Raw genomic sequence first — 11,686 nt, forward strand, 5'->3', positions numbered from 1 at the left:
TATACCGGTCTCACCACACTGCTCCCGCTGGTCCCGACTGGTCTCGGGCCTCGCTGGTCGCCGGGTTTTCTCCCGAGCTCCTCGCTGGTCCTGACTGGTCTCGGGCCTCGCCTCTCTCCGGTTTTTATACCGGTCTCACCACACTGCTCCCGCTGGTCTCGGGCCTCGCTGGTCGCCGGGTTTTCTCCCGAGCTCCTCCTCGCTGCTCCCGCTGGTCCCGACTGGTCTCGGGCCTCGCCTCTCTCCGGTTTTTATACCGGTCTCACCACACTGGTCCCGACTGGTCTCGGGCCTCGCTGGTCGCCGCGTTTTCTCCTGAGCTCCTCCTCGCTGGTCCCGACTGGTCTCGGGCCTCGCCTCTCTCCGGTTTTTATACCGGTCTCACCACACTGCTCCCGACTAGTCTCGGGCCTCGCTGGTCGCCGGGTTTTCTCCCGAGCTCCTCCTCGCTGCTCCCGCTGGTCCCGACTGGTCTCGGGCCTCGCCTCTCTCCGGTTTTTATACCGGTCTCACCACACTGCTCCCGCTGGTCCCGACTGGTCTCGGGCCTCGCTGGTCGCCGGGTTTTCTCCCGAGCTCCTCCTCGCTGCTCCCGCTGGTCCCGACTGGTCTCGGGCCTCGCCTCTCTCCGGTTTTTATACCGGTCTCACCACACTGCTCCCGCTGGTCCTGACTGGTCTCGGGCCTCGCTGGTCGCCGGGCTTTCTCCCGAGCTCCTCCTCGCTGCTCCCGCTGGTCCCGACTCGTGGGAGACGCCATTTTACCCACCACCCCCGACCGCCACCGTGCCTCTAGACCCGACTACCGCCTCAACCGCAGACTACAACAACACGCTCAGCTATACACTAGCCTCCGTCACACTGGACCAGGCCCGCCCGCATCACCTGTCCAAGTCGATGATGGACATCAAAGTAAACGGCCACGCCACGACCTGCCTGTTCGACAGCGGAAGCACGGAGAGCTTCATCCACCCAGACACGGTGAGCCACTACTCCCTCCCTGTCCTGCCAACGCGCAACCGGATCTCGATGGCATCGAGGTCACACGCCACAGACATCAGCGGCTACTGTGTTGTGACCCTGTCGGTTAAGGGTACGGAGTATAAAAATTTTAAACTCCTCGTCCTGCCCCAGCTATGCGCTGCCGTCCTACTAGGCCTAGACTTCCAATCCCACCTCCAAAGCGTTACGCTAGCATACGGCGGACCCCTCCCCCCACTCACAGTCGACAACCAGCAGATTTTAAACCGCCCACCGCGTAACACCTGCGGCCTATCCACCCTCAAGGTCCCGCCACCTTCCCTGTTCGCTAACCTCACCCCCGACTGCAAACCCGTCGCTACCAAGAGCAGGCGGTACAGCGCCGGGGACAGAGCTTTCATTAGCTCTGAGGTGCAGCGTCTCCTGAAGGAGGGCATCATCGAGGGGAGCACCAGCCCCTGGCGTGCCCAGGTCGTGGTCGTTAAGACCGGCAATAAAAACCGCCTGGGCATCGACTACAGCCAGACCATAAACAGGTACACCCAGCTGGACGCATACCCCCTTCCCCACATATCTGATATGGTCAATCAGATTGCGCAGTACCGGGTATTCTCCACCATCGACCTTAAGTCGGCCTATCACCAACTCCCTATCCGCCCTGAGGACCGCCAGTATACAGCCTTCGAAGCGAACGGCCGCCTCTACCACTTCCTTAGGGTTCCCTTCGGCGTCACCAACGGGGTTTCGGTCTTCCAAAGGGAGATGGACCGGATGGTTGACCAGAACGGGCTGCACGCCACGTTCCCCTATCTAGATAACGTCACCATCTGCGGCCGCGACCGGCAGGACCACGATGTTAATCTGGAGAGATTCCTCCGTACGGCCCAACCTCACCTACAATAAGGATAAATGTGTGTTTAACACCTCGCGCCTTGCCATCCTCGGCTGTGTAGTAGAGAACGGAGTCATCGGCCCCGACCCCGAAAGAATGCGCCCCCTCATGGAGCTACCCCTCCCCCACTGTCCAAAGGCACTGAAGAGAAACCTGGGGCTCTTCGCCTACTATGCCCAATGGGTGCCCAATTATGCGGACAAAGCCAGACCCCTCATGAAGTCCACATCCTTCCCCCTTACAGAGGAAGCGTGCGCAGCCTTCTCCCTCATTAAGGGAGACATCGCCAAGGCCACAATGCACGCAGTGGATGAGTCCATCCCCTTCCAAGTCGAGAGCGATGCATCCGACTTCGCCCTAGCCGCCACCCTTAACCAGGAGGGGAGACCGGTGGCCTTCTTCTCAAGGACCCTACAGGGCCCTGAGATCCGACACTCGTCGGTCGAGAAGGAGGCCCAGGCGATTGTGGAGGCGGTACGACGCTGGAGGCACTACCTGGCAGGCAAACGATTTACCCTCCTCACCGACCAACGTTCGGTCGCTTTTATGTTTAATAACAAGCTGAGGGGCAAAATCAAGAATGACAAGATCTTGAGGTGGAAAATCGAGCTCTCCACCTATGATTATGATATCTTGTACCGGCCAGGTAAGCGGAACGAACCCCCCGATGCTCTGTCACGAATTACATGCGCCAGCGCGCAAAGTGATAGACTTCAGACCCTCCACAACGACCTCTGCCACCCCGGGGTCACCAGACTTTACCACTTCATTAAGGCCCGCAACCTGCCCTACTCCATCGAGGAGGTCAGGACCACGACCAGGAACTGCCAGACCTGTGCCGAGTGCAAACCGCACTTCTTTCGGCCGGACAGAGCAAGCCTGATCAAGGCCACCCGCCCCTTCGAGCGCCTGAGCATCGACTTTAAGGGGCCCCTCCCGTCCTCTGACCGTAATGTGTACTTCCTCAACATTGTTGATGAGTACTCCCATTTCCCCTTTGCCTTCCCCTGCCCAGACATGACCAGTACCACGGTCATTAAATGCCTGAACGACCTCTTCGCCTTGTTCGGGTTCCCAAACTATATACATAGTGACCGGGGCTCCTCCTTCATGAGCGAGGAACTCCGTCAGTTCCTACTAGCGAGAGGTATTGCTGCAAGCAGGACCACCAGCTACAACCCCCGAGGGAACGGCCAGGTGGAAAGAGAGAACGCGACGGTATGGAAGGCCGTCCTCTTAGCCTTAAAGTCTAAGGGCCTCCCAACCTCCCGCTGGCAGGAAGTCCTCCCGGCAGCGCTGCATTCCACCCGGTCACTACTTTGCACTGCCATCAACGCCACCCCCCATGAACGAATGTTTGTTTTCCCCAGGAAGTCGACTACGGGAACCACGCTACCAACCTGGCTGACCTCTCCGGGGCCCGTCTTGCTGCGAAAGCATGTGAGGGCCCATAAAACGGACCCCCTGGTCGAGAGGGTGGACCTCCTGCACGCCAACCCCCAGTACGCCTATGTGGCATACCCAGACAGGCGGGAGGACACGGTCTCCTTACGAGACCTCGCACCCTCGGGCACTCCGGAGACACCACCTTCACCCCCCCCACCACCCCCCCAATTCCAGCCAAGGTAGACGGCATGCCGGAACCCCACGAGCCTTCGCCGACCACGCAGACACCAGCATTAACACCGGATAATGCAACACCGCCGCTGCGACGATCAGAAAGGCTTACGAGGCCTCCGGACAGACTGACATACCAGAACTGGTAGTACACTTCACCCCGTCGGACTCAAATCTAAACAAGGGGTGAATGTGGTAAACCACTTTTATCGTTCACTATCGTTACATTATAGTTATCACTGTTATATCGTTACTCTATGGTTATCACTGTTCACACTGTTGTATCACTATACAAGGTCGCCTCTTGTCACGCTGATATACCTGGGCTGACCACTGCTGACTCCGCCCATGACTCCACCTACCTGCCCAGGTATAAAGGTAGTCGACTGGCTGGCATTCCTCCTTGTATCCGATCACCCACGAGGGTGGGCTCTGTTATTTAGCCAATAAAAACCTATAGTTACTTTCCTAACTCGTCGCTTTTCATTGGATGAATTGATAGTTACATCAGTGATGACCTCACTGCTCCCATTGTGTGACCAGTCCAAGTGATGACCTCACTGCGCCCATTGTGTGACCATTCCAAGTGATGACCTCACTGCTCCCATTGTGTGACCATTCCAAGTGATGACCTCACTGCTCCCATTGTGTGACCATTCCAAGTGATGACCTCACTGCTCCCATTGTGTGACCATTACAAGTGATGACGTTACTGCTCCCATTGTGTGACCATTCCAAGTGACGAACTCACTGCTCCCATTGTGTGACCATTCCAAGTGATGACCTCACTGTTCCCATTGTGTGACCATTCCAAGTGATGACCTCACTGCTCCCATTGTGTGACCATTCCAAGTGACGAACTCACTGCTCCCATTGTGTGACCATTCCAAGTGATGACCTCACTGCTCCCATTGTGTGACCATTCCAAGTGATGACCTCACTGCTCCCATTGTGTGAACATTCTAAGTGATGACCTCACTGCTCCCATTGTGTGACCATTCCAAGTGAGGAACTCACTGCTCCCATTGTGTGACCATTCCAAGTGATGACCTCACTGCTCCCATTGTGTGACCATTCCAAGTGATGACCTCACTGCTCCCATTGTGTGACCATTCCAAGTGATGATCTCACTGCTCCCATTGTGTGACCATTCCAAGTGATGACCTCACTGCTCCCATTGTGTGACCATTCCAAGTGATGATCTCACTGCTCACATTGTGTGACCATTCCAAGTGATGACCTCACTGCTCCCATTGTGTGACCATTCCAAGTGATGACCTCACTGCTCCCATTGTGTGACCATTCCAAGTGATGTCACTGCTCCTTCACCCACCCGGGGCCGGTAGCGGTGGGGCTCCTTCACCCCGCCCGGGGCCGGTAGCGGTGGGGCTCCTTCACCCCGCCCGGGGCCGGTAGCGGTGGGGCTCCTTCACCCCGCCCGGGGCCGGTAGCGGTGGGGCTCCTTCACCCCGCCCGGGGCCGGTAGCGGTGGGGCTCCTTCACCCCGCCCGGGGCCGGTAGCGGTGGGGCTTCTTCACCCCGCCCGGGGCCGGTAGCGGTGGGGCTCCTTCACCCCTGGCAAAGGAGGACCGAATCTGAGGGATGTCCTGCGGCCGCGATGGCGATTGGGAATTTCAGGGAAGCTCCTCTATCACGGATTACCTCTCTGGTCGGCGGTTTTTATGCGACACCGGGGTGCAGTGTAGCATCCTTCCCACGTCAGCACTGGATCTACAGGCTGGGAGGCACGGCCTCTCCCTCGAAGCAGCTAATGGCGGGGCTATTCGTACCTTTGGCAAATGGCGGGTCCAGGTGTGCTTCGGCGGGCAACGGTTTCATTGGGAATTCATCACAGCCAAGGTCTCGCAAGCCATCCTTGGTGCGGATTTCTTATGTGCCAACAGCCTCTTGGTTGATGTAAGGAACTGACGGTTAATTAATGCGGCCACTTTCCACTCCATCCCTTGCTTCCGCAGTACCGCCATGTCGCGCACTGTCTCCTGCACATTGCCCTCTCCGGACGATTTCACTCGCCTGCTAGGCGAATTCCCGGACCTGACCAGGCCCACCTTCTCCTCGGCCACTAAACATGGTGTCGAACACCACATCACTACGACTGGCTCCCCGGTCTACGCACGGGCTCGGCGTCTGGAACCTGGCAAGCTCGCGGCTGCGAAGGCGGAGTTCGCCACGATGGAGCAGCTGGGGATTATTCGCCAGTCGCCTCTCCACATTGTCCTGAAACCCAGCGGTGGATGGCGGTCATGCGGCGACTAGCAATGCCTTAATGACGCCACTACTCCCGATCGGTACCCGATCCCTCATATTCAAGATTTCTCTGCCCACTTGTGAAATTCTATATTCTCCAAGGTCGACCTCGTCCATGGCTACCACCAGGTCCCCGTACACCTGCAAGACGTCCAGAAAACTGCAGTCATTACCCCCTTTGGCCTGTTCGAGTTTCTACGGATGCCATTTGGGCTGAAGAATGCTGCACAGGCTTTCCAGCACCTGATGGACTCGGTACTGCGGGACCTTAAATTTATATTCGTCTACCTCGACGATATCCTTATCGCCAGCCCTAACAAAGAGGAGCACATCTGCCATTTACGCACCCTCTTTCGACGCCTCAGCCAACACGGCCTGATCATCAACCCAGCCAAGTGTCAGTTCGGCCTGCAGCAGATTGATTTCTTGGGCCACCGCATTACTTCGGAAGGTGCAATTCTGTTGCAGACGAAGGTAGAGGCAGTCACGGCGTTCCCACGGCCGCAGACCATCAAGGCCCTGCAGGAATTCCTCAGCATGGTAAATTTTTACCACCGCTTTGTACCTAAGGCAGCACGGCTAATGCAGCTCCTCTACGAGGCCCTCAAAGGCAAGTCTGGCAAGGATTCGGTAACCTGGACAGTCGAAATGCACAACGCCTTCGACAACACGAAAACCGCTTTGGCCAACGCGACCATGCTGGCGCACCCACTGCCAGGTGCCACCATCGCACTTACCACCGACGCTTCCGACTACGCCATCGGCGCTGTACAGGAACAGTGGGTCAATGGGACGTGGCAACCACTGGCGTTTTTCAGCCATCAACTACGGCGCAACGAACGAAAATACAGCACTTTCGACCGGGAGTTGCTGGCACTCTTTCTGGCTATCCACCATTTCTGCTTCTTGTTAGAGGGACGTCCCTTTACTGCGTTTGTGGACCACAAACCACTAACCTTCGCCATGGCCAAGACCACCGAACCGTGGTCAGCTCGACAACAACGTCAGTTAACGTTCATATCAGAATTCACGACAAATATCCAACACGTAGCTGGCAAGGACAACTTGGTAGCAGATTGCCTCTCTCGCGCGACCGTCCAAGCACTCCAGCTGGGCATCGACTATGCTCTCATGGCTGCCGACCAAGTATCCGATCCTGAAACACAGGCATACCGCACCGACATCTCCAGCCTCCAACCGGCTGATGTTGAATTCCATGCAGCAGGCACCACACTACTCTGTGACGTCTCCATGGGAGACCCTCCCCCAATCGTTCCGGTTGCCTGGCACGGCAAAGTTTTTGATGCCATACACTGGCTTTCGCATCCTGGAATGAAGGCCTCCCAAAAATTAATGTCTAAATTTGTCTGGAAATGTATGCATAAGGATATCCGCGACTGGGCTAACACCTGCATTGTCTGCCAAAAATCTACGGTACAGCCTCATGTCAAGGCTCCATTGGCCACTTTTACAGTACCAGAGCGTCGGTTTGACCATGTAAACGTGGATCTCGTTGGGCCGCTTCCACCATCACGGGTTCACACACCTCCTCACCATAGTAGACCGCACTGCTAGATGGCCAGAGGCGGTTCCTTTGTCATCTACCACTTCCGCTAATGTCGCCCGTTTGGGCATTCCGGCAGACATTTCTTCAGACTGCGGTCCACAGTTTTCTTCTGAGCTTTGGAACGCTGTGGCCCAGGGTCTCGGCACCAAGCTACACCGCACCATGGCCTACCATCCACAGGCAAACGGCTTGTGCGAGCGTTTTCACAGGTCGCTAAAAGCATCGCTGAGGGCCAGCCGCCAAGGCGCCGGATGGGTAGATAAGCTTCCGTGGGTCATGTTGGGTTTTCGCATGGCACCCAAAGAAGATCTTCAATCGTCTTCTGCTGAGCTCATGTACGGTCAGCCATTCCGCGTACCAGGAGACTTCCTTCCGATTCCAACAGCGCCATGGTCTGCATCCGACCAACTCAGCAGCCACTGCGAAACAACCAAGTCTTTTGCGCCAATCCCAACGTCGCATCATGGCCTCCCAACCTCGCACGTCCCAGCAGAGCTAAAGAACGCCGAATTTGTGTTCATCCGACATGACACCCATCGGGATCCGCTCAAGGCCCCTTACACAGGCCCTTTTCATTTGTACTGGAGGCAGGTGACAGAAGTTTCTCCGTTGACATCGGTGGTAAACCCGACCACGTTTCCATTGACCGTCTCAAGCCGGCACACCCGGACCTCAGCCGTCCTGTTGAGACTGCACAGCCGCCACGACGTGGTCGACCGCCTGCAGCAGCCGTGCCAAACCAAATGCTTCCACCCGCCAGCCCGCCCACCGTCCAACAGCTTCCACTCCAGGAATATAGAAGTTGCTCCGACAGGCTTGTCAGACCTCCTAGTCGATTGACTTTTTCTGTTAAAGATAATTCTGGGGGGGTGCATGTGGCAGAGCCACTAAGGGACTTTGATCAACTGTACATAATTCCCTTTAACAATTTGTTAGCTACAGGCTGAATCTGTATCTTTGTTTATATTGTTGCATGTACATAGCGCGGTCCCTTTAAGAGCGAGACGAAAATGCGATGACGTCATCACGTTGATCACGTGATCCTCCGGCGGGAAAACGTGACCTGGGAAGCCGCCCCAGTCAGTCCTCGTGGAGCCATCGAACTGTACAGACCTGTAACCTAAGTTCTCCTGCACTTGCATATTAAACTCTGTTGAATAGTATTAAACATCGTTTCTTTGATAGACTGACTCGACCTCAGTCCTTTAGTTAGGAATCCGAACATTCCTACAAGGCAAAACTGGGTAGGAAAAAGGGAAACATGTTCCTTTGTGCTTATATGTTGTTTCTGCAATTAATTTATGAATTAATTAAAACAAAAAAATCATTTCTGTTGAATTATAAGTTATTTCAAGTAACCTTCAATTACATGGGAGAAAAACGAATCATTCTTGGGAAGCAAGTATATTTACTTAATCTATTAAAAATGAATTTAATTTCGATTGAATGCAATAACACTGGGAACAAACTCACTGCAAAAATCTCCCCATGATAAAATTAAAATCTCCCAGCAGTAATGTGATGCAACAGGAGCCTCATTTGCTTAAGCGGATTGAAAATAACTGCCCGGCCACAACCAATCAGAAATCAGCATAAGGTGACTGACATTTAACCAATGGCGTCAAAGTACCTATTAGTCCCGTGGCGAGGTTAATCTCATTTCACCAGACACTGACTAAACTATCCCCAAACTGTTGGGAGAATTTGAGAGCATGGTATTCAAAATTATTATTAGAGACTGTCCCCACTCCGCTCCTCCAGCTCCGGCCCTGCTCGCGGCCGTCCCGGCCCAACCCGACCCGTCCCGACCAGTCCTGATGGCCGAGACTGTCCCGGCCCCTCCCCCGGCCCAACCCGACCCGACCTGACCCGACCAGTCCTGATGTCCGAGACTGTCCCCGCCCCTCCCCCGGCCCAACCCGACCCGACCCAACCCAACCAGTCCTGATGGCGAGACTGTCCACGACCCGACCAGTCCTGATGGCCGAGACTGTCCCCGACCCTCCCCCGACCCGACCCAACCAGTCCTGATGGCGAGACTGTCCCCGACCCGACCAGACTTGACCCAACCAGTCCTGATGGCCGAGACTGTCCCCGCCCCGGCCCGACCCAACCAGTCCTGATGTCCGAGACTGTCCCCGACCCGACCAGACCTGACCCAACCAGTCCTGATGGCCGAGACTGTCCCCGACCCGACCCAACCAGTCCTGATGGCGAGACTGTCCCCGACCCGACCAGACCCGACCCGACCAGTCCTGATGTCCGAGACTGTCCCCACCCCTCCCCCGAACCGACCCGACCAGTCCTGATGGCCGAGACTGTCCCCACCCCTCCCCCGACCCGACCCGACCAGTCCTGATGGCCGAGACTGTCCCCACCCCTCCCCCGACCCGACCCAACCAGTCCTGATGGCCGAGACTGTCCCCACCCCTCCCCCGACCCGACCCAACCAGTCCTGATGGCCGAGACTGTCCCCGCCCCTCCCCGACCCGACCCAACCAGTCCTGATGGCCGAGACTGTCCCAGCCCCTCCCCGACCCGACCCGACCAGTCCTGATGGCCGAGACTGTCCCCGCCCCTCCCCCGACCCGACCCGACCAGTCCTGATGGCCGAGACTGTCCCCGCCCCTCCCCCGACCCGACCCGACCAGTCCTGATGGCCGAGACTGTCCCCGCCCCTCCCCCGACCCGACCCCACCAGTCCTGATGGCCGAGACTGTCCCCGCCCCTCCCCCGACCCGACCCGTCCAGTCCTGATGGCCGAGATTGTCCCCGCCCCTCCCCCGACCCGACCCGACCAGTCCTGATGGCCGAGACTGTCCCCGCCCCTCCCCCGACCCAACTGACCAGTCCTGATGGCCGAGACTGTCCCCGCCCCTCCCCCGACCCGACCCCACCAGTCCTGATGGCCGAGACTGTCCCCGCCCCTCCCCCGACCCGACCCGTCCAGTCCTGATGGCCGAGATTGTCCCCGCCCCTCCCCCGACCCGACCCGACCAGTCCTGATGGCCGAGACTGTCCCCGCCCCTCACCCGACCCGACCCAACCAGTCCTGATGGCGAGACTGTCCACGCCCCTCCCCCGACCCGACCAGACCAGTCCTGATGTCCGAGACTGTCCCCGACCCGACCCGACCAGTCCTGATGTCCGAGACTGTCCACGCCCCTCCCCCGACCTGACCCGACCAGTCCTGATGGCCGAGACTGTCCCGACCCCTCCCCCAACCCAACCAGTCCTGATGGCCGAGACTGTCCCCGCCCCTCCCCCAACCCAACCAGTCCTGATGGCCGAGACTGTCCCCGCCCCACCCCCAACCTGACCCGACCAGTCCTGATGTCCGAGACTGTCCCCGACCCGACCCAACCAGTCCTGATGGCCGAGACTGTCCCCGCCCCTCCCCCGACCCGACCAGTCCTGATGGCCGAGACTGTCCCCGCCCCTCCCCCGACCCGACCCAACCAGTCCTGATGGCCGAGACTGTCCCCGCCCCTCCCCCAACCCGACCAGTCCTGATGGCCGAGACTGTCCCCGCCCCTCCCCCGACCCGACCCAACCAGTCCTGATGGCCAAGACTGTCCCCGCCCCTCCCCCGACCCGACCCAACCAGTCCTGATGGCGAGACTGTCCCCACCCCTCCCCCGACCAGTCCTGATGGCCGAGACTGTCCCCGCCCCTCCCCCGACCCGACCCGACCAGTCCTGATGGCCGAGACTGTCCCCGACCCGACCCGACCAGTCCTGATGGCCGAGACTGTCCCCGCCCCTCCCCCGACCCGTCCCAACCGGACCTGATGGCCGAGACTGTCCCCGCCCCTCCCCCGACCCGTCCCAACCGGACCTGATGGCCGAGACTGTCCCCGCCCCTCCCCCAACCCGACCAGTCCTGATGGCCGAGACTGTCCCCGCCCCTCCCCCGACCCGACCCGACCAGTCCTGATGGCCGAGACTGTCCCCGCCCCTCCCCCGACCCGTCCCAACCGGACCTGATGGCCGAGACTGTCCCCGCCCCTCCCCCAACCCGACCAGTCCTGATGGCCGAGACTGTCCCCGCCCCTCCCCCGACCCGACCCAAACAGTCCTGATGGCCGAGACTGTCCCCGCCCCTCCCCCGACCCGACCTGTCCTGATGGCCGAGACTGTCCCCACCCCTCCCCCGACCCGACCGACCAGTCCTGATGGCGAGACTGTCCCCACCCCTCCCCCGACCAGTCCTGATGGCCGAGACTGTCCCCGCCCCTCCCCCGACCCGACCCAACCAGTCCTGATGGCGAGACTGTCCCCGCCCCTCCCCCGAACCGACCCGACCAGTCCTGATGGCCGAGACTGTCCCCGAACCGACCCGACCAGTCCTGATGGCCGAGAC

Source organism: Somniosus microcephalus, unplaced genomic scaffold (genome assembly GCF_052327205.1).
Source record: "Somniosus microcephalus isolate GS21.2 unplaced genomic scaffold, FLI_Smic_1.0 scaffold183, whole genome shotgun sequence".
Taxonomy (NCBI): domain Eukaryota; kingdom Metazoa; phylum Chordata; class Chondrichthyes; order Squaliformes; family Somniosidae; genus Somniosus; species Somniosus microcephalus.